The 22,675-nt window shown below is 43.4% G+C and overlaps 1 protein-coding gene and 1 long non-coding RNA gene across 3 annotated transcripts in view; one reads left to right on the forward strand and one right to left on the reverse strand.

Moving 5' to 3' along the window:
• The window catches only part of LOC139166905 (uncharacterized), a 984,072-nt gene that overhangs the window by 339,254 nt on the left and 622,143 nt on the right, over nucleotides 1–22,675 (forward strand). The gene's annotated exons all lie outside the window — the stretch shown is intronic.
• Nucleotides 1–22,675, reverse strand: part of LOC139167375 (uncharacterized) — a 32,177-nt gene that overhangs the window by 4,518 nt on the left and 4,984 nt on the right. The window contains exon 1 of one of the 2 annotated variants that reach the window (XR_011559119.1): nucleotides 6,401–6,482. The exons of the other annotated variant lie outside the window; for it this stretch is intronic. This is a non-coding gene — a long non-coding RNA (uncharacterized lncRNA). Of the gene's footprint in view, nucleotides 1–6,400; nucleotides 6,483–22,675 lie in introns of those variants that run through there. 2 annotated transcript variants of the gene reach the window in all.

Below are 22,675 nucleotides of genomic sequence, written 5' to 3' on the forward strand. Positions count from 1 at the left end.
CTGGTTTCAGATTGGACAGATCTAGAAGTTGGGACATAGATAATATTTTCAGATTTGCATAGTAATCCAGATTTCACTACGGGGTACCAATAGATTAGAACAATCCACAAGGAACATGACTCCCATCAGATTACATCATTGACCTTTTGAGGCAAACTTGAATGACATCATTATAGAGAAGTCACAAGTACATTTACGATATCCCCAAAGAATAGTAAGGATACCAATTGCACCCTCACTTTTTGGCTTTCATTTCTATGTAGCTATCTTTTTGATCAATAGCTCAAACAATTCTATCTCTTCTTCTAAATTCTGAGTTTTGTATTTCAGTTGCTCTGGTCTACTTCACCTCTTTCAAAGTAATTCACGAGTTATTAAAATTCACAAGTTATTCACAAGTTATTAAAAATATGATCACCAGTTATTAAAATTCACGAGTTATTAAAAATATGGAAAAATACATGAGATTAAAAAATATAAAAACCTGGTCACGCTTCAACTCAAAAACAACCTCACGAACCACCTCAGAAACCACCTCAAAACCAGCCTTGCTGAAATCTGTCTGGACTAGACTAAGAGAATTCAAACAAGATTAGTTTTTACTGGTCACTCTTTGGAACAAACATTCCTGTTGCCCTGGGCAACTCAAAGGTTTCAGTTGAAATGTTTAGAACAGATTTAAAATAAAATATTTAAAATATAGATGAACTCTTTTGCTCTTTTACTATTAGAAATGTAGCTTTAGCTGCATTAACTAGTAGCTTCTAGTAGCTTCACACTATAAGATTTTAAAGATGCAGTGTGCTTTTTACAAGCTCTTCATTCTTACAGAGCTTCAGAAAAGACCATATTTTGATTTCTGTTTTTATATTGTATGAAAAATATCTTAAAATATTACTCATAACAAACATTTTTAATGAAAGGAAGACAGTATTTGTATTGCATATAATATGAAAAAATGAATGTAAGGATGAATTAATATGTGAAATAGAAAAGGATATCACATGGAAACAAAAATTTCCTTTGGGAAGGTCAAAAAAGAGGGCCTAAATAAGCTAACACATTTTCTAAAACATTTTTTTTGTTATAGAATAAAATAGAAAAACATGAAAGCAAAAAATAGGACATACTCTTAGTGCTTATTTTGGGGCCCAAAAGAAAATAAAACCGGTTCTTATTTTCAGGGAAATACGGTATGTACGCTTGCAATGTTCCCTCTATTTTTTCCCCCGGGTGGGCGGAAAAGTATAAATAAACAAACAAACAAACAAACAAATAAATGTATGAATGAATGAATGAATGAATCCCTTCTTTTTAATTAAAAGAAATCAATAATTAAACAAAACCAAAATCTATTACAGTACTATTAAAACTAGAACAACCAGGAAATCCAAAAACATAAGTATTAATAGAAACAAGTGAGGGCTGAGGGTTTTTTTCTCTGTTATTATTTAAGTGCTTTTACCATATGCTTTAAATCAAGTCACTTCTCTCTCGGTTTCTCTCTCTTTCCTGTCATTCTCTGCCTCAATTATTTTCTCATTTCTCTTTTTTCTCCCCTATATTCTATCATTTCTCTCTCTTCCTTCCACTCTTCTCTCTCTCTCTTGCTTTCTCTCTCTCTCTCTCTCTCTCTTGCTTTCTTCCTCTCTCTCATTCTCTCTCACTCTCTTCCTTCCTCTCTTCTCTCTCTCTTTCTTTCTTGCTCTCTCTCTCTCTCTCTTCCTTCCTATCTTCTCTCTCTCTCTTTCTCTTCCTTCCTTTCTTTCCTTCTCTCTTCCTTCATCTTTTTTCTATTTTTCTTTTTTTCTTCCTTCCTTCTCCCCTTCCCTCTCCCTCTCCCTCCCTCCCTTTATATTTCTCTCTTCCATCCTTCCTCTCTTCCTCCCTTTCTCTCTCCCTCACTTTTCTCTCTCTTCCTTCCTTCCTTCCCTCCCTCCTTCCTTCCTCTCCACTTCTCTTTCCCTTCGTTCTCTCCACTTCTCTGGCGGGCAGACGGCCAGCAAAGCCGGCTTTGTGGGAAAGCGGCATGCTTTTCAAACACGCAGCTTTCCTGCCCCTCTTTCCTGGGCAGAGGTGGGAAGCGGCCACTTTCCCCCCGCGGCACCAGGCTGAAGCCATGTGCTGGCCTGCAAATCCGGCTGCCTGGGAAAGCCCTGCGCCGGTCAGCAGAGCCGGTTTTGCTGGCCAGCACAGGCTTGAGCCTGGTGCTGTGAGGGGAAGGTGGTCACCTCCACACCCCTGCCCAGGAAAGAGATGCAGGAAAGCAGCGCGTTTGAAAAGCGTACTGCTTTCCCGGAAAGCCGGCTTTGCTGGCCGTCGCACCCTCCCCTTGGATCCACATCCTCTCCTTGGCTCTGCTTCCAGTCGCCGCGCAGCTCAACTCAGAAGCCTTGATGCTTTGCTGGCCAGCACGGTGGTGTGGGAGAAGGAGGATTTCAGGGCGGCGTAGGCCAATCCCAGGCCCATCGCCCCTGGCTCCAGGGGGCAGCTCCTAGCGTGGCAGCTGGGGAGGAGGCCGATGCCACGCAGGGGTGTATCAGAGCCAGGGCGGGTAAGTGTGGTGGCAGCTGAGGGGAAGCGGAAGGGCGTGGGAGGAGGTGGGCGCGGTCGATGGCCGAGCCGAGGAAGCCAGGGCTTTCTCCCCTGCCGACAGCTTGGGAGGGGCGGATTAGCTGTCGGTCGGGGAGAAACCGCGCCGGCTCTGTGCCAGCTTGGAAAACTCTGGGCTATCCTTAGGATTTGCCTGCGCTCCAGCGTGCTACACAGCTTAGAGGGAACTATGTATGCTTGTGTGTGTATGTTTATATAGAGTTTAAGAAACCATATTTTTCTTTCAAATTACTAAAAAAAGAAGGTACTGCTACCTCAAAAATGAAGCAGTCCACTGATGAAAAAATAGTAGTTTTCCTTCTGCTATGCTAACAGTACATATTGGCAGGTTTTTGTGATGGAAAAATAATAAAATAAGACTGCAAACTCCCTCCTCTTCTGTCGCCTCTCCTTTCTGCTCCTTTGTCTTTTGTTGCAAACTCTTTCCCTCATTTACTTCTGCCATATCCTGCTTCTCCCACTTGCATGTATAAAGAAGGTTCTGAGCTGTATTCCAAACACTTGGTTAAGGGGAAGCCCTTCATAATTGAGCATCAGGCACCCAGTTGCCTGAAAATTCCACTTTGTCACATAGGTGCAATTTTTTGCTTTACAATAGAAAGACACTTTCCCCATTTAACCCTGTCTCACTTCTTCAAGAAACTTGCCCATGAATCAGGTCTCTTAGATTTCACATCTCTCAATCCCACAGTGTACAGTGGTATTTCTACTTAAGAACCTAATTCGTTCCATGACCAGTTTCTTAAATAGAAACATTCTTAAGAAGTGGGCCTTCTCCGGGTCCCGTCAACTAAACAATGTCTGTTGGCGGGCCCCAGGGAAAGAGCCTTATCTGTGGTGGCCCCGACCCTCTGGAACCAACTCCCCCCGGAGATTACTCTCCTTGCCTTTCGTAAGCTCCTTAAGACCCACCTTTGTCGTCCTTGCCTTACTCTCCTTGCCTTTCGTAAGCTCCTTAAGACCCACCTTTGTCGTCAGGCATAGGGGAACTGAGACACCTCCCCCGGGCATATACAATTTATGAATGGTATGTCTGTATGTATGTTTGTTTAGAAAATGGGGTTTTTAAAATATTTTTAAACTGTAATTTAGATTTGTTGTAAATTGTTTCACTTTGTTGTGAGCCGCCCCGAGTCTGCGGAGAGGGGCGGCATACAAATCTAAATAATAAATAAACAAAATAAATAAATAAAAGCAAATAATGCGTGCAGACACATTAGGAAAGAAATAAAAGCTCGGAATTTGGGTGGGAGGAGGATGAAGAAGAGGAGGACAGTCGCTGCTGAAGGAAGAGGCTTGAGGTGAGTGGAATAAAAATAATCCAAAACTTTAAGGCTTAAAAGAATAAAAGGAGGGACTCTGAGGTGGCGAGCAAGAGCACGCGCCTTCCATACACCCAGCGCGAGGCTGCCTCCCATACACTGTCTCCCATACAGTGGCTGCTGCTACCTGCTGCCTCTTCCTTCCTATGCTGAAGGGCTCCCCACTCCTCTCCCTCGCTTACTTTGTAGCCTATGCCTTTCCTTCGCTGTGATGACTCCCGGCTGCCCAGAGCGTTTATTTTCTCTGGCAGAGGTTTATTTCGTCTCCAAGCGCCCAGAGAAAGGAAAATGCTTCATTCACTCTGGACTTCCAAAGCCTCCTTAAGCACCACCAAAAGGCTCCTCTGGCAACCCAGAAAAGCATGAGATGGCTGGGATTAAAGGGGGAATGGCATGAAACTGGCTGGGCATTTGTGCCGCTCTCAAATTTCCTGGAAAATTTTTCCAGGCTTCGGTTCTTAAGTAGTAAATGGTTCTTAAGAAGAGGCAAAAAAATCTTGAACACCCAGTTCTTATTTAGAAAAGTTCTTAAGTAGAGGCGTTCTTAAGTAGAGGCACCACTGTATAAGAAATCTCTACCTTGCTATTTCCTCTTTCTTGGAAAGCTACAGCCAATGATAATTTCAATAAGCATGTTTTTTGTCTTTAGCATTATGTTGCTTCAGAATTTCAGCGAAATAAGATTTATCCAGGCATGTCTGAAAGTATTAATATTTTTTTAAATAAACTTATCAAATACAATATTAGACATAATGCAAATTGGTCTATTTACATGCTATAATTTAAAAACAAGAAATCCTAAAAATAATAAAGTTAGCATAAAACATAATGGATAGTAAGATACTTCGGGCAGATGTTGAAAACTTCATATCAAATGAAAACAATCTCTATATTAGAGGCATTGGTGAAACTTTTTAAAATGACATCATGCTAGATTACATTATAACGAAATGACCTTTAAATGATATTTTTCAAAGTTTTAAACATGCCATATACTTTCACAAGCAAAAATTTACCTTAACACTTTTTAATTAATTAGATTTGTAGGCTGTCTTTCTACTCTGGCCTATTTTGGAGCACAGTGAGGAAAATAACAAATGTTTACTTTGACCAGAAAAGTGCTTTACTTTTCAGAGACAGAAACGGAAAGGGAATATGGTACATTTCTTAGTATGTTAGATTATTTATTTATTTGATTTATATGCCGCCACTCTCTGAGGACTCGGGGCAGCTTACAACATATATACACATATATAATACAATATACACCGTATATACTTGAGTATAAGTCGGCCTGAGTATAAGCCGAGACACCCATTTTTGCCACAAAAACTGGGAAAAATTATTGACTCGAATATAAGCCCAGGGTGGAAAATACAGTGGCTACTGGTAACTTATAAAAATGGAATATTCTTCTATTGTAGCTTCTTAAAATTGTTTTTGTAGAAGAATTAAAAAACAAACATGTGAAGAACAGTTGCAAGAACTGGGTATATCTAGTTTAATGAAAAAAAAGGACCAGGGCAGACATGATAGCATTCTTCCAATATCTCAGGATTTGCCACAAAGACAGTCAACCTATTCTCCAAAGCACCTGAGGGCAGAACAAGAAGCAATGGGTGGAAACTAATCAAGGAGAGAATCAACTTAGAACTAAGGAGAAAATTCCTGACAGTTGGAACAATGAATCTGTGGAACAGCCTGCCACCAGAAGTTGTGAATGCTCCAACACTGGAAGTTTCTAAGAAGATGTTGGATACCCATTTGTCTGAAGTAGTGTAGGGTTTCCTGCCTAGGCAAGGGGTTGGACTAGAAGACCTCTAAGGTCCCTGTTGTTATTATTATTATGTAACTTTTTTCCTTCCAAAATGTTTTTTATTTCTTGTATCTTTCTTCCTCCCCTTCCAAAATCTTTCTTTTTCTAAATTCCAAAACCCTCTTAAAATATCTTTAGGAATGTTATCTTAATCTTAAAACCTGTTATCTTAATCTTCATTACAATATCATTATAATTTTCTTAATAATTGGGATTTCATATATTCTTTCAAAACAATTGCTTAAATCAAACTTCCATATAATAAATATTCAAATTTTCCATTTAAAACATCTTTCATAAGTTAAAATCATTACTATCTCAATAGATCAGTAAATAACAATTGGGGATTACTCAATCATTAATTGTAAAATCTTTCTTCTACATGAGATTTATCTTGCATAAGGAAAAACCATACTCTTAAAAAAGGTAATATTAATTATGTAGAACAAATGATTAATGACAAAATTCATACTATTAATAATATTATCCTAACCTTTGTATTGTTTTAAACAAGTCAGCATTAACAATCCTCTTGGGTATAAGTATAGTTGGAAGAAAATGTTTAATTACACAGAATTATCCCCACTTGAAGCAGCAATTTCTTACAAAGTAACCTATCCTGTTAATCAAATTTAAATGGGTAACTTACATTTTACTTGTACATTTTATTTACTTGTAAAATATTTTTGTTGGCTTGATCAGAAGAGAAAGCCATGTTTCCTTCCTTCTGAAAGTCTCTTCAACCCTCCCGCCCCTTCCCCCAGTGCTTCCTGTAGAGAAGGAGCTGTGATTGTTACAGCCTGCTGCCAATCAGATAGCTCTCTCAGTGCCTCATTTCGGTATAGAGGAGGATCTGTGATTGGTTCAGCCTGCTGCTAATCAGGCAGCTGAGGGGTATTGCCAAGAGCAGAAAGAAAAAAACCCCTCCTGTTGCCAGCCATGAGGTTTCTTTCCTTCCTGCCTTTCACACCGGAACTGTGGAGCTTTGGAAAATGCTGCAGGGCAGTTTTCAGGTCAGTGAAAGTCAGTGACTCTAGTATAAGTCGAGGTTGGATTTTTCGGCACATTTTTTGTGCAGAAAATATCGATTTATACTCAAGTATATACGGTAATATAAATATCTAAAAATCCAATTCATTAACTAATTGTTCTTAAAAAAAAAACCTGGTATCATTAAAAATCATTCATTCCCATTCAAACAGGCATACATCACACTCATTGGACAGCAGCTAAGGTCTAGTGGCCCCAAGCCTGGCAGCATAGATGAATCTTCAGACTCTTATGGAAGGTGAGAGGGGGAGCAGTACGAATCTCTGGGGGGAGCTTGAATTACTTAAAATTATTCATTTATGAGTCTAATTTAATGAATAATGTTCATTTTAAATATTCTTATCAGTACATTATTCTTATGTGAGATATACAAATGGAAATTAACACTTTCCTTTGAAAGTTCTCTTACACATGACTCATATAGTTCATATTTTTTAAATCATTTCTTTTGAAAACAGACCATGAGATGAGAAAGATAAGATGGTACCTTCATTCCTCAGTTATTCTTGTGAATAAGCTCCATACAATAAATATCAGGCTCCCCTCCCCTGTTGGTAAATATTATACTATTTTTTGATTAATAACTGTATTTTACATAGCATGTATACAAAGGACTAAATGTATGTTTTTCAAAGAGAAGTAACAATTTAGCTGAAAAATCAGACAGGTAACTGTCTTACAAAGCTTTTCTGTCCTTATATGTGAAATGTAAATGGACATGGAAACATTATAATTAATATATTAAAGATGTACGTATACATACTTGTTTTCAAAGTGAAGTTACCTTTATCTTCTATCGTCCTTGTAATTTAATGCTGCTCCTGGGACAAAATTGCCTGGCGAAATGGCAGCACCTAATTAACCTTCTCTGAGCTCAAAAGCTAAGCAAGATCAGAACAATCTATAGTGATACCTTGTCTTACAAACTTCATTGGTTCCAGGACGAGGTTCTTAAGGCAAAATGTTTGTAAGACAAAACAATGTTTCCCATGGGAATCAATGGAAAAGCGATTAATGTGTGCAAGCCCAAAATTCACCCCTTTTGCCAGCCTAAGCGCCTGTCTTTGCACTGCTGGGAATCCACTGAGGTTCCCCTCCAAAGGAAACCCCACCTCCGGACTTCTGTGTTTTTGCGATGCTACTGGGGCATCCCAGCAGGGGTATCCCAGCAGCGCAAAAACGAGCGCTTCGCTGGCAACAGAAGTCCAGAGGTGGGGTTTCCCAGCGAGGGAAGTATCATTGAAATCGCAGCATCGCAAAAGCAACAAAGTCCTTGAAACCCCATCTCCAGACCTCTGTGTTTTTGCGATGCTGCAATTTCACTCAGGCTCCCCTTGCTGGGAAACCTCACCTCCGGACTTTCATTGCCAGCAAAGCACCCGTTTTAGCACTGCTGGGATTCCCCTGCAGCATCACAAAAACACGGAAGTCCAGAGGTGGGTTTTCCCATGGAGGGGAGCCTCAGGAGATCCCAGCAGCGCCAAAAAGGGTGCTTCGCTGGCAACGGAAGTCCTTAGGCGGGGCATCCCAGCGGCAGCGGTGGGTTTGTAAGGTGAAAATGGTTTATAAGAAGAGGCAAAAAATATTAAACCCCGAGTTTGTATCTCGAAATGTTTGTATGACGAGGCGTTTGTAAGATGAGGTATCACTGTAGTTAGTTTGGAAAGTTGAACAAAAATCCCAGAAGGCAGTATCAAATTGCATCCATATTGTTGCCAAGAAAGCTATTTGGAAACAAACATCAATAAAATGATGAGATGTCATTCTCATAATGGGCTAGATTTTACATCGCAAAAGCAACAAAGTCCTCGAAACCCCATCTCCAGACCTCTGGGTTTATGCGATGGGGCGATTTCACTCAGGCTCCCCTCGCTGGAAAACCCCACCTCTGGACTTCTGTGTTTTTGTGATGCTGCAGGGGAATCCCAGCAGGGCAAAAACGGGTGCTTCACTGGCAATGAAAGTCCGGAGGTGGGGTTTCCCAGAGAGGGGAGCCTGAGTGAAATCGCCCCATCGCATAAACCCAGAGGTCTGGAGATGGGGTTTCGAGGACTTTGTTGCTTTTGCGATGCTGCGATTTCAATGATACTTCCTTCACTGGGAAACCCCACCTCCGGACTTCCGTTGCCACCAAAGCGCTCGTTTTTGCGATGCTGGGATTCCCCTTCTGGGATGCCCCTGCAGCATTGCAAAAACACAGAAGTCCGGTGGTGGGGTTTCCTATGGAGGGGAACCTCAGGGGAATCCCAGCAGCGCAAAGACTGGCGCTTCGGCAGGCAAAAGGGGTGAATTTTGGGCTTGCACACATTAATCGCTTTTCCATTGATTCCCATGGGAAACATTGTTTCGCATTAGAAACATTTTACCTTAAGAACCTCGTCCCGGAACCAATTAAGTTTGTAAGACAAGGTATCAATGTAGATTGTTCTGATCTTGCTTAGCTTTTGAGCTCAGAGAAGGTTAATTAGGTGCTGCCATTTCGCCAGGCAATTTTTTCTCAGGAGCAGCATTAAATTACAAGGACGATTTATATATAAGAATTAGTTTATATATAAGAAATATAGTAAGAATTTTGGTTTTATATATATATATTAGTAACAATGTGAAAAACCTTAACTCAAATTTAGCAAATTTTTTAATACTCAACATATATCTAATTATGTATTCTTTTTCTGTATTTGAATTTATACTTTCAAGATAAGCGGGGAAAATGTATCCCCATTTTGTGTTCAATGTTTGTATGTGTGTCCGTCTATTTTAAGAAAATCAATAAAATATATTTTTAAAAAAAAGAAGATAAAGGTAATTTCACTTTGAAAACAAGTATGTATACATCTTTAATATATTAATTATAATGTTTCCATGTCCATTTACATTTCACATATAAGCACAGAATATCTTTGTAAGACAGTTACCTGTCTGATTTTTCAGCTAAATTGTTAAATTGACCGCGCCCATCTCCTCCCACGCCCTTCCGCTTCCCCTCAGCTGCCACCACACTTACCCGCCCTTGCTCTGATACACACCTGTGAGGAATTGGCCTCCTCCCCAGCTGCCACGCTGGGAGGTGCCCCCTGGAGCCAGGGGCGATGGGCCCGGGATCGGCCTACACCGCCCTGAAATCCTCCTCCTCCCACGCCACCGTGCTGGCCAGCAAAGCATCAAGGCTTCTGAGGTGAGCTGCGCGGCGGCGGGAGGCAGAGCCATAGGGAGGATGTGGATCCAAGGGGAGGGCGCAATGGCCAGCAAAGCCGGCTTTCCGGGAAAGCAGTACGCTTTTCAAACGCGCTGCTTTCCTGCACCTCTTTCCTGGGCAGGGGTGTGGAGGTGACCACCTTCCCCTCGCAGCACCAGGCTCAAGCCCTGTGCTGGCCAGCAAAGCCGGCTCTGCTGACTGGCGCAGAGCTTTCCCAGGCAGCCGGCTTTGCAGGCCGGCACATGGCTTGAGCCTGGTGCTGCGGGGGGAAAGTGGCCGCTTCCCACTACTGTCAGGAAAGAGGTGCAAGAAAGCTGCGCGTTTGAAAAGCGTGCCGCTTTCCCAGAAAGCCGTCTTTGCTGGCCAGCACAGGGCTTTCCCAGGCAGCCGACTTTGCTGCCCGGCTGCCCGCCGGAGAAGTGGAGAGAATGAAGGGAAAGAGAAGTGGAGAGGAAGGAAGGAAGGAGGGAGGGAAGGAAGGAAGGAAGAGAGAGAAAAGTGAGGGAGAGAGAAAGGGAGGAAGAGAGGAAGGATGGAAGAGAGAAATATAAAGAGAGGGAGGGGGGTAGAAAGAGAGGGAGAGGGAGGGGAAGAGGGGAAGGAAGGAAGGAAGAGAAAGAGAAAAATAGAAAAAAGAGGAAGAGAGAAGGAAAGAAAGGAAGGGAGAGAAAGAGAAAGAGAGGGAAGATAGGAAGGAAGAGAGAGAGTGTGAGAGAGCAAGAAAGAAAGAAAGAGAAAAGAGAGGAAGGAAGAGAGAGAGAGAAATGATAGAATAAAAGCGAGAAAAAAAGAGAAATGAGAAAATGATTGAGGCAGAGAATGACAGGAAAGAGAGAGAAGTGACTTGATTTAAAGCATATGGTAAAAGCACTTAAATAATAACAGAGAAAAAAAACCCCAGCCCTCATTTGTTTCTATTAATAGTTATGTTTTTGGATTTGCTGGTTGTTCTAGTTTTAATAGTAATAGATTTTGGTTTTGTTTTATTATTGATTTCTTTTAATTAAAAAGAAGGGATTTATTCATTCATTCATTCATTCATTTATACATACATACATACATACATACATACATACATACATACATACATACATACATACATACTTCTATGCCGCCCAGCCCAGACACTATACTTTTCCGCCCACCCCGGAAAAAAAATACAGGGAACATTGCAAGCATACATATCGTGTTTCCCTGAAAATAAGAACCGGTTTTATTTTCTTTTGGGCCCCAAAATAAGCACTAAGAGTATGTCCTATTATTTGCTTTCATATTTTTCTATTTTATTCTATAACAAAAAAAGTTTTAGAAAATGTGTTAGCTTATTTGACTAGATTAGGCCCTCTTTTTTGACCTTCCCAAAGGAAAATTTTGTTTCCATGTGATATCCTTTTCTATTTCACCTATTAATTAATCCTTACATTCAGTTTTTTCATATTATAAGTAAAATGAATTCAAATGCGGTAGCTAATTTGTATTGTTTATTTCAGAAGGGTTCTAACTAGACGCAGATACAGTGACAGCCCGTACGCGAGTTAGAGAAGAGCGCATAACACCGGTGGCTCTCTCTATTTATACTTTCCAGCCCAGCAACAGGAGACGCTTGACAGTGATACAATTTTGGCGCCAAGCCGCAGCAGCCAATGGAAAACAGGTAAACAACTTCTATTGCATAGTCTATTTTGCTTAACAACTACACAAGTTTAACTTTTGCCAGGCAACAGAATATTCCAGACATAACACTCCTCCCTTTTCTGGATTACTTTGTAGGTTATTCGGAGAGGCAAGTAATAAAGTCCTCCAACCGGGCAGGCTTCCGAGGAGTCCGTTCTGACCTGCGCGGTTCATTCAGCACCTGGACATCCACGGAGGAAGACGGTTCCTCCAAGTCTGCAGAGGGATTTACCGGCAGCGCTGGTGATGATCTTCCACGAGCTGGACTTTGCAGAACTGGGGCAGCGCTGGAGTGGTCATTGAAACCCGGTAAGTCCCAATCAATGTACTCTTGGCCTTGGCTGGGTTGGTTATAACTCCCTGTGGGGAGTGAAGGATCAGAAACCCCGTTACTCTGATTGGCCAATTTTTCTCTGAGACTGGCTGTTTCCAGCCTTCTTCTTATATGGTCAATATGCCTCTTCCAGAGGCGGCCATCACTCAGTTTAACCATATATGTCTTAGGACCTGTTTTATCAGCAACCATCCCAGTCTCCCACTGGTTACCTCTATAAAAATTTTTTACATATACAGCTTGACCCACAGATACTGATCATTCAGGGGATGTTGCACAATTAGATTTAATATTTATATAAGAAGGGTGTAGTCTATCCAGAGGTGACCTCAACCTCCTACCCATCAGTAGCTCAGCTGGGCTTTTATTAGTAGATGTACTAGGGGTGATATGTTGGGACAGCAGGAAAGTGTCCAACCGTTCTTGGGTGTTCCCAGGCTCAGACCTTTTAATAGCCTCTTTGGCTACACGAACAAACCTCTCTGCCATCCCGTTAGCCCAAGCTGCATGAGGAGAGACTAATGCATGTCTTATTCCCAGCTGTGCTAGGAATAATTCCATCTGTCTGGAAGTGAACTGGGGCCCATTGTCCGAGACCAGGATACCCGGACACCCATGGATGGCGAACAACCTCCTTAGGGCCTGTATGATGGCACATGATGTAGTTGACCCGAGTAGAATGATGTCAAGCCATTTGGAATATGCATCTACAATTATTAGGAACATGTGTGTGCCAACAGGCCCTGCCAGGTCTATATGTAATCTTGACCATGGTCCTTGGGGGGATGTCCCACGGCACAGGGGAAGTCTTTGGAGGGTTGGGCCTAGTTTCCTGACAGGGAACACAGGTTGCAACCCAATCTTCAATTTCCTTATCCAACCCTGGCCATCATAAATAACCCCTAGCCAGGGCTTTCATCCTGACCACCCCCGGGTGGCCCTGGTGTAACATATGCATTACCTTAGGCCGTAGTGAATTGGGAATGACCACTCGACCCCCCCATAATATACACTCCTTTACCACAGAGAGCTCCAGTCTCCTACTTTTAAATTCCATAACTGAGTGGTCTTCCCCCTTGGGTGGCCATCCTTTCAATATATATTGGACCACCTTCCTTACTGCAAGGGAGGTGGCTGGTTTCCGCAGCCACCTCCCTTGCAGTAATGATAGAAGGTTTGACCAAATCAATGAGAAGAACATCCCCCACAGGGGCAGGGTCCTCCACCCCTTGGGCCAATGGGCAATGGCTCAGGCCATCCGCATGATTGATTAGGGTTCCCCCTTTATACATAAGTACATAGTCATACCCAGCCAGGAAAATGGCCCACCTGGTCATCCTAGGGGACACAAAAGGTGGTGTTGGCTTCCCAGTGGCTAAGAGACCCAATAAAGGCTTGTGATCTGTTACCAGTTGAAATGGCCTACCCAATAAGTAATGATGAAACTTTTTTACTCCTGCTACCAGGGCTAGAGCTTCTTTATCAATCTGGGCATAATTTCTTTCAGTAAGGGATAGTGTCCTTGAGAAATAGGCAACTGGGGCTTCCTGGCCATTGGGCAAAATATGGGCCAGGACCCCTCCTACCCCATAAGGGGAGGCATCACAGGTTAGCCTTAGGGGCAATGTGGAGCTATATTGGACTACCGCACTTCTGGAGGTAAGCAGGTCTTTTATTGCTTGGAATGCCTGTTGCTCAATCTCACCCCATTTCCATGGCGCTCCCTTGTGGAGAAGGTGATGTAGCAGCTCAGCTGCGGAGGCCTTCTGTTTTAGAAAAACAGAATAAAAGTTCAATAGGCCCAGGAAGGCTTGCAGATCAGACTTAGATTTAGGGGCAGGGGCTTCTTTGATGGCCCTAACCTTCTCCTCAGTGGGGTGGATGCCCTCTTTGTCTATTCGGAATCCCAGGAAATCTACTGAGTGAGAGCCCCATAGACATTTTTCAGGCTTTAATTTCAACCCCTTGTTCTGTAGCCTTGCCAACACTTCCCTAATTCTCTGGTGTAATTGGCCTGGAGTGTCCCCAGAAATTAAAATGTCATCAAAATAAGGGACCACTCCTCTAATTCCTAATAATAGGCGCTCCATGAGGCGCTGAAAAATCCCTGGAGCCACACTCACTCCAAATTGTAATCTCATACACTTAAAAGCCCCCCTGTGGGTCACGATAGTTTGCACCAGGGCAGTGGCTTCGTCCACAGGTAACTGTTGGTATGCCTGCGCAAGATCTAGCTTGGCAAATATGGTCCCAGACCCCAAGGTATGCAGTAACTGTTGCACAACAGGAATAGGATATGAATTGTGCTGCAATGCTTTGTTCAAGGTAGATTTGTAGTCAGCACAAACCCTAAGGAACCCATCAGGCTACAGGGGAGTCACAATTGGGGTTTCCCAGGGAGCATGCTCTATTGGTATTAAAATACCTTGTGCCTGTAGCTTATTAAGTTGGTCATCTAATTTACCCAGTAGTGGTAAAGGCACCCTGTGAGGCTTTAAACGGACAGGAGGGACAGCAGGGTCTAATGAGAAAGAAATGGGTGGCCCCTTATATTTGCCCAACCCCGGACTGAAGACCTCTGGAAATTCGTTAACGAAGTTGGGCTCCCTCTGATGTGCCACCTTATGCAACCCCGTAATAGCCAACCCCAAAGGTGCCATCCAATCTAACCCTAGGAGGGAATGATTAGCTCCCTCTATTACTAACATAGGCAATGAGCAATTAATGCTTTTAAACGTGACAGGCACCATAGTGCTACCCAAAACACGAATAGGGTGTCCTTGAAAGTCCTTAATTGCGATGTCCAAGGGCTTAAGATTGCTTAAGGAAAGGGTTGGCAGATAAAGTCTGAGTTTATGCCATGGCATTAGGGTAAACTTGGAGCCAGTGTCCAGTTCCATCTGGCACGGTCGTCCATTCAAAAGTAGAGGGACGACTAATTTATTAGGGGCAGAAGGGTAGGAGCCAATGTCTTTTGTTGACCGATTACCTCGGTTGCCGTCCCTCGATGTGTTGTTCCATTGACGCCGGTTCCCCCTCCATTGCTGTCAGAATGGCCGGTAATCGCGTTGCGGTTGATAGGAGCGCTGGGTTCCTTGATTGAAGGGCACATCCTCTGGCAGAATCGCACGGCAGACCTCCGCGATGTAGCCTCTCTTGTCACAGCGGCGGCAGTAGGCATCCCTGAAGGGGCATCTGGACTGGGCATGTTGACCACGGCAACCGGCACATGCTGGGAAGGGTTGGCGAGGAGGTCTCGATGGCGGGGTCCTCAGCTGGCAGCAATGTTCGTCGCAGGGGTCGGCCTCTGGTGCACTGAATTCATGTTGGCAGGCGGTGGCAGGTGTTGTCTCAGCAATTTAAAAAACCGTTGCTAACTTGTCATTTGATTTGAGGTCTGCAGCTGCAGCCTCAGCCACCTCAGCTGTTTGAGCGGCTTTAATGACATCCTGTAAAGAGGATTCGTCTGCCGCTAACAGTTTGTTCCTAATGGAGACATTTCGCATTCCAAAAATAATGGCATCAGTTAATCGTGCCTCCGGATTGTCAAACTGACACTTAGATAAAATGGTACGGAGGCGAGTTGCAAATTGATTTATAGATTCTCTCTCAGCTTGAGCCATCTGGGAGAATTGATGCCTGAAAACTCTAGCTGGTTTAGTTGGCTTAAAATGAGAAGCCAATTTAGAAATAAGAGTGTCCCAAGAAACCGAATTTGCCAGCTCTGGGTCTGTCAAAGTTTCAGCTAGGTCGAAGATTTGCGTTCCGCGATAATTCAAAAAAAGAGCTCTTTTCCGGCCACTGTCCGCATCTTTCATGCCGGAGGCTTCTAAAAAAATCTCGAACTTAGCCATGTAGGCTGTCCAAGTAGTCCGCTCTGGATCGAAAAATTCAGGCAGCTGGATAATCGATGGGGTCGCCATAATCAATTATTAGTCTCCAGACCCTCGTCGCCAGTAAAATGACTTCAAACGCAGTAGCTAATTTGTATTCTTTATTTCAGAAGGGTTCTAACTAGACGCAGATACAGTGACAGCCCGTACGCGAGTTAGAGAAGAGCGCGTAACACTGGTGGCTCTCTCTATTTATACTTTCCAGCCCGGCAACAGGAGACGCTTGACAGCGATACAATTTTGGCGCCAAGCCGCAGCAGCCAATGGAAAACAGGTGAAAAACTTCTATTGCATACAGTCTATTTTGCTTAACAACTACCCAAGTTTAACTTTTGCCAGGCAACAGAATATTCCAGACATAACAAAAAGCAATACAAATACTGTCTTCCTTTTATTAAAAATGTTTGTTATGAGTAATATTTTAGAATATTTTTTATACAATATAGAAACAGAAATCAAAATATGGTCTTTTCTGAAGCTCTGTAAGAATGAAGAGCTTGTAAAAAGCACACTGCATCTTTAAAATCTTATAGTGTGAAGCTACTAGAAGCTACTAGTTAATGCAGCTAAGCTACATTTCTAATAGTAAAAGAGCAAAAGAGTTCATCTATATTTTAAATATTTTATTTTAAATCTGTTCTAAACCTTTCAACTGAAAGCTTTGAGTTGCCCAGGGCAACATCCTTCTCACCCTCCCTCCACAGGCAAAAAGAAAGGAAATAAGTTGCATCATAATTTTAACACAGCTCTTTTTTTGCAAATCACATTATGTTCCATTTCACATGTGCTATGTTTTATGGAGCTCATGTTCAAGTTTGATTCACATGAAATATATTTTTTTATTTTTTTACAATAGAATGTTAACTGATACTCCTCGTTCTCTGCTCTCCCTCTTCACCACCCCTCTCTTATACACAGACACACACACAGACACACACACATGGAGAGGGAGGGAGGGAGAAAAAGAGAGAGAGAGAGGACCAATTAAAACCAAGAAGTCCACCACAGAAAATGTTACATTTTTTTCTTGAATCAATAAAATTAATAACCAGGTCAACTGACTAAGATGGTCTATAACCTGGAATTACTTCAGTACTAAGGAAATAGTCTAAATTACAGTGCACCATTCAGGCAGTTAGCCCTACATACAGTATTAGTAAAGATTCCCCATTCTAAAACATTTGAAAGAAATAAAGCTGTAAAATTAGGATATAATTGAGAATGTAACAAGTTTTGCTGGAGGAATAGGAGTTAATATTAATAATAGAATTTCTTTGTGCTGCCCAATGTGTAATTTTGTTCTTTGAATCAATATTGTGACTCTGTTTAAGATTTTCATACATTTGATATTTTTAATTTGATTTAATTCTGAATGTTTGTAATAGAAAGGTATGAATGATTCATACAACAATGTAACAATGAGATTTCTTTAAAAAAAGAAGCTATCCTAAAACATAGAAATAGATATTTAAACATTATAAGTTATATCCAGTTAATGCTAATTCAAGCTAATGAATAGATCTATGATAGTATAGAAATAACTGCAGTGGTAGTGATTAGAAAGGTGATAAGTGAGAGTAAAAATATTGAAGAATTACAACAATTCGTATCTTTTCAGCACTCTGTTGTGTGAACTTTCTAAAATGCTGCCTACATTGACAAGTGAGGACGAAGTAATAAAGGAGAGAACGTATATTCTGCAACTGGTTGGATTTGTAACAGGAACTATGGGATACATTCTATTTCCAATTACAATACAGCATCCAGACTGGAGGTTGTGGTTTAATGAAAAAAGTAGCTATTATGAAGCTGGTGTCACTCAGTTGGGAATATGGAAGATCTGCTTTCCTCCGAATTCAAAGGACTTATTAGCAGTGCAGTGTTGTCATGAATTTGACCTTTTTGAAGAATTCTTCCCAATAGAAATGAAGGTTGCTCAGGTCTCAATGTACACTGGCTCCCTATTTGTATATGGGGCGTTGTTGTTGGCATTCCTAATTCCATGCAACATGATTTTTGGAAAACGTGTCAAATCTACATTTCTGCCTTTAATTGAAGGGATTTTTTTTTTTATATCTAGCATCTGTGTCTTTGTTCCCATTACCTGGAATGTCTATTCTGTACTTATAAATCAAACCATAACATTTCCCTCTTCTTATCATTTGCCCACAAAGCCCATTTCCCAAAAGATTGGGGGCGCTGTTTACTTGGGCTATATGTCAGGTGGTCTGTTATTTGTTAGTGGGCTTATTGTTATATTTCAGGTGGCTTGGAGGGCAAGATTGTCAAGTAGAGTTTTACCTGTATAAAAGGTAAAATATTTAATATTCTGTTGTCATTTCTTGGGGAACAGAGAGCCATGGCATGCCTAAACAAGTTCATATAGTTCATATATTTTGAAAGAAATAAAATTAATAACACATGTTTTAATAATATGTTAGTTTTGCTGTCTTTTGAATGTTATCATTTTAGTTATGTATTTAAAAGTTATTTTTAATAAAAAAAAAAGAAATAAAAATAATGAGCACAAATTATTTCAAAGGAAAGTGTTAATTTCCATTTGTATATCTCACATAAGAATAATGTACTGATAAGAATATTTAAAATGAACATTATTCATTAAATTATACTCATAAATGAATAATTTTAAGTAATTGAGGAAAATATATATCAATATATATGTGCCCATTCTTTCCAATTTTAAATATTTACATGTATATAGAACCTGTAGGCTGCTAGAAAGGTCAATGAAGCAATGAATAGTAACACTGAATATGCATTTTATAATTAGAAAGACAATTGTCAGCAATTCAATAGGCAATTTTACTTTCTTCTTCTAAATATTATGTAATACACTTAAAATAATTTACATACTACGTAGGAAAAGAGAAAGCATGAAATAATAATCTATAACCACAAGATGGTAGTCTAGGGCAAGTAATTCAAGAATTCAACCCCTATAAAAAATGCACAACCAGTGGCTTAAAGCCGGCGGCTGAAATTGCCACGGAGCAGGGTGACGCTGCGGGCGGCTCTATAGAGCCCTGTACTTCTGGGTTGCTAAAAACACGGAAGTTCGGCTTTTGGCAGCGCGCCAGGTCGGCGCGCCGCCTGCTGGTCGCTGGGGGAGGTCTTGGATCGCCCTATTTAAGGCCGATCGGAACAGGACCTCCTCCTTGCTTTGTGCATTTTGAAGCGAACAGAGGTTTTTCTGTTCACTTCGAAGATTGGAACACGTGGCGTAGCCTATCGAGGCTTCGCTCAGGTTGATTTCACTTTTTTTACTTAATATTAATTTTGTTAGTCAATTTAATTTAGGTTAAGCACTTGGGGAGTAGGCTTTGCTTACTCCCCATTGTATTGGGAAGGGGGCCTTAAGCCAATCCCCCCGTGACACCCCCCCCCCGCGACTTTTCAATTTAATCAACTTAATTAATTTGCTTAATTAATTTAATTTAATTGTTTAATTAATTAATTTTAATTGGGCACGGTGGGGAGTAGGCTTGGCTTACTCCCCATTGTAGGGGGAGGGGAGCATTAAGCCCCCCCCCCAAGATTTTTTTTTCATTTTAATTGATTAAATTAATTTAATTAAGTATATTTAATTATTTATTTAATTAGGCGCTGTGGGGAGTAGGCTTGGCTTACTCCCCATTGTAGGGGGCAGGGAGCATTAAGCCCCCCCCCCCGACTTTCTAATTTTAATTGATTAAATTAATTTGTTTAACTGATTTAATTTAATTATTTATTTAATTAAGTTATTTAATTAGGTGCTGTGGGGAGTAGGTTTGGCCTACTCCCCATTGTAGGGGGAGGGAGCTTTAAGCCCCCCCCAAGCCTTTCGGGGTTTTACAGTGGGGTTTTTTATTTAATGAGCTTTTTCTTTGAATTTAGCTCATTTCCCCCCCTCTTTTAGGCCCCCCAGGACCCCCCATCTGGGAGGCTGGGGTGATTTGGGCCTACTTTTTCAGGCCCATTAGCTCCATTTTGATTTCAAATTTTGAAGGTTTTTTCTTTTAGGGACCTGCTCTAGCATGGCCCCCAAGAGGCGGGCCTCCACACAGGGACCCTTGGTTTCTCGCCTTAGCAGGGCACGGGCTCTTTCGGCACGGGCTAGGGAGGCCAGAGAGGCAGCTCCTACCCCCCGGACGCAGGCCCCTCCTGATCATCGGGCCACAGTAGGCCCTGACCCCGGCATATCTGCCTAGTGATTTTCTGCTTTGTTGGATCGTCTAGATCGAAGGGATGCGCGCTGGGAAGCCGCCTTTGGAACACACAGCGGATCAAGACCCTCAGCTTCACTGGGAGACCCCCGGGCCCCAAAGGATCCCAAAACCCGGCTCCGGACCAGAGTGACCTAGCAGCACAGAATCCCGGTTCGACTACTGCAGCCCTGGGGTCCCCATTCGATGGCAGGGGTGAGTCAATTACCAACGCACCCACACTGCGTCCACAGGGGTTAGCCACCCTAACCCCCCCCGGTGGGGCCAAACAGTCTGGGCCCTATTTGGGGTACAGCAGCCCTGCGGTGTACCCACAAGTTTCAGGAGCCACCGCCCAACTGGCTCTGGTCCCGGCTGGGGCGTCACAGGTGAACATGGTGACAGCGGTAGGGGGAAGTGGGGGTACGGGTTTCCCCGCTCAGTGGCTTCAGCCAATGGCCGTATCCTTAGTGCCGGTTGTACCATTAGCGAGCACAACAGGTAGTGCGGGGACCCAGGCAGATCCCGCAGTGGCAGGTGGGTCTCTAACTATGCAGGGAAAGGCCACCCTAGCTGCCACTTTCACAGCGGCAGGGACGGCTCACACCAGCATAGCTACCTCAACTGACCCCCTAGCGGTGGCAGTGGGGGCAATCCCCTGTGGCCTCCCTTCTACTCCCTTGGGATATCATTTGCACCCCTCCATTAGGGAGAAAATCTGGCGAGGGGAATACATTGATCTGTATACCCTGCTTAATAGGGAGATCCCCAAAAAGGAGAGGGACGAGGAGGCCCGAACTGATCAGGCCAAGAAAGTTAAGGTCCCGCGATGCTTCAGGTCCTGGCTTTATGCCTTCTTAACTTATGCCACCATAGTTATTCAGAAGGAACCAGGCAGGGCCATGGCATTGCTCAAATACATTGACCTCATCGCTATGGCGCATTTTGAGGTTGAGGGAGATGCCTGGCAGAGGTACGACGAGTCGTTCAGGATGAGAGTGGCTTTGATAACACCCTGCCTTGGGACCGGGAGGTTCCCGACCTCTGGTTTCATGCCCAGAAAAGCGGTACTGGACAGAGGACTGACAGCGGTCATTTTATGGAGGAGGAGGAGCGGGCCATCCCCCACACAGGTGCGGTGCAGGGTGTTCAACCCACCCAAATTTGTTTTGAGTTTAGCGCCAAGGGCTCTTGTGCCCGCTCCTCCTGCAAATTCCGGCATGCCTGTGGCAAATGTGGGGGCCCCCACGCCACACATACATGTGCACGCCCCAATAGGAACAGGAGCGACAGGGATAGGAATAAGCAAGCCTTCCCTGCGACTGAAGGACCCCAGCCCGGCCAAGCTTGAACGCTTGGACGCCTCTTATGGGGATATCGACCGCCCGATGAGCGGCCACTATCCTTCAGGGCATTTGGAGGGTTTTAGGATTCATTACCAGGGTCCAAACAGGGCTTCTATTTCACGGGTTTAGGTCAGTAACTGGGGACGAAGACCTAGTTGGGGCTAACTTGAAAGGTTGATGGAGGAAGGGGCCAAGCCCCCCCCCTCTTCCCTCCTCCCATACCAACTTGAGGGTATCCCCCCCCCTGGGAGTAGTACCCAAGAAAGCGCAGGGGAATATTCCACGCCTTTATGGCAGCATGCAAGGGCTTGAGATCGTCACACCATCTGTGCGGCTCAATGCAGGGACTAGGGAAGAATTGCAAGTTGGCAGTCAGTACTGGCCCACTTTAACAGGGTCCCCTTTAGGGCAAGATTTGCTTTTCCAAGCAGACTTGCATGTGCACTCCGAGGGCCCCCTGGGCTTCAGAGTGACACTGAGAGATAGGTGGTGCCACTCCTTATGGCCGGCTGCCTGGGCAGCGGCTGGTAGTCACAGGGAACTTACATCCAAGAATTCTTTCCGATGTAGCAGCAATGGGACATGCAGGATAGGTGAGGTTCCGGCCACCCCTAACAGGGATGTTAGTTCGCGAGCGCTGCAAGGGAGCGATGTGCATTACCAGGAGATAGGTCTCCGTCCGCCTACGCCAGTCCAAAGGGACCAGATGTTTGCGGTACAGAGATCGCATTAGCACCAACGACAAACAAGCCAATGTGCCCGGGGCAGCGTTTTTGCCTTCCGCGTAGTCGCAGTGAAGGCCAGGGAAACCTGGACAGCACTTCCAGGGCCTACGAGCTGATAGGTTCAGATCCCTAAGTAGGCACCCGTCCATCCCGTATAAGCACCGCCTATGCGGCTGCGGTAGTAGTGGGTGGACCACCACATCTTGGCCAGTGGCCGCTGGAGGTCCACGGCCATTTTGTATATAGGCCCCCTCAATAGGGTCCCCATTAGAGACTGGTTTTTAATTGTTGCTTGTTTTTTCAGCCGTTTCTGGTTCCCGGCCCAGGTTGGCTCTGTGGTCACAGTTTTGTTTTGGGCCGGAAGGTTGCTGGAAGTCTCCCGTTGGATCGCAGCTGTCCCTGGGCCTGAGGACAGATGTTGTTGGTTGGGCCACAAGTGCTGCATTGGGAAGGGCTTCTCCCCCTGGTTTTTGGCCGGTGCCGTTCCGAGAGAACCCCCCGGGT

This window comes from Erythrolamprus reginae, chromosome 4 (assembly GCF_031021105.1).
Source record: "Erythrolamprus reginae isolate rEryReg1 chromosome 4, rEryReg1.hap1, whole genome shotgun sequence".
NCBI lineage: Eukaryota > Metazoa > Chordata > Lepidosauria > Squamata > Dipsadidae > Erythrolamprus > Erythrolamprus reginae.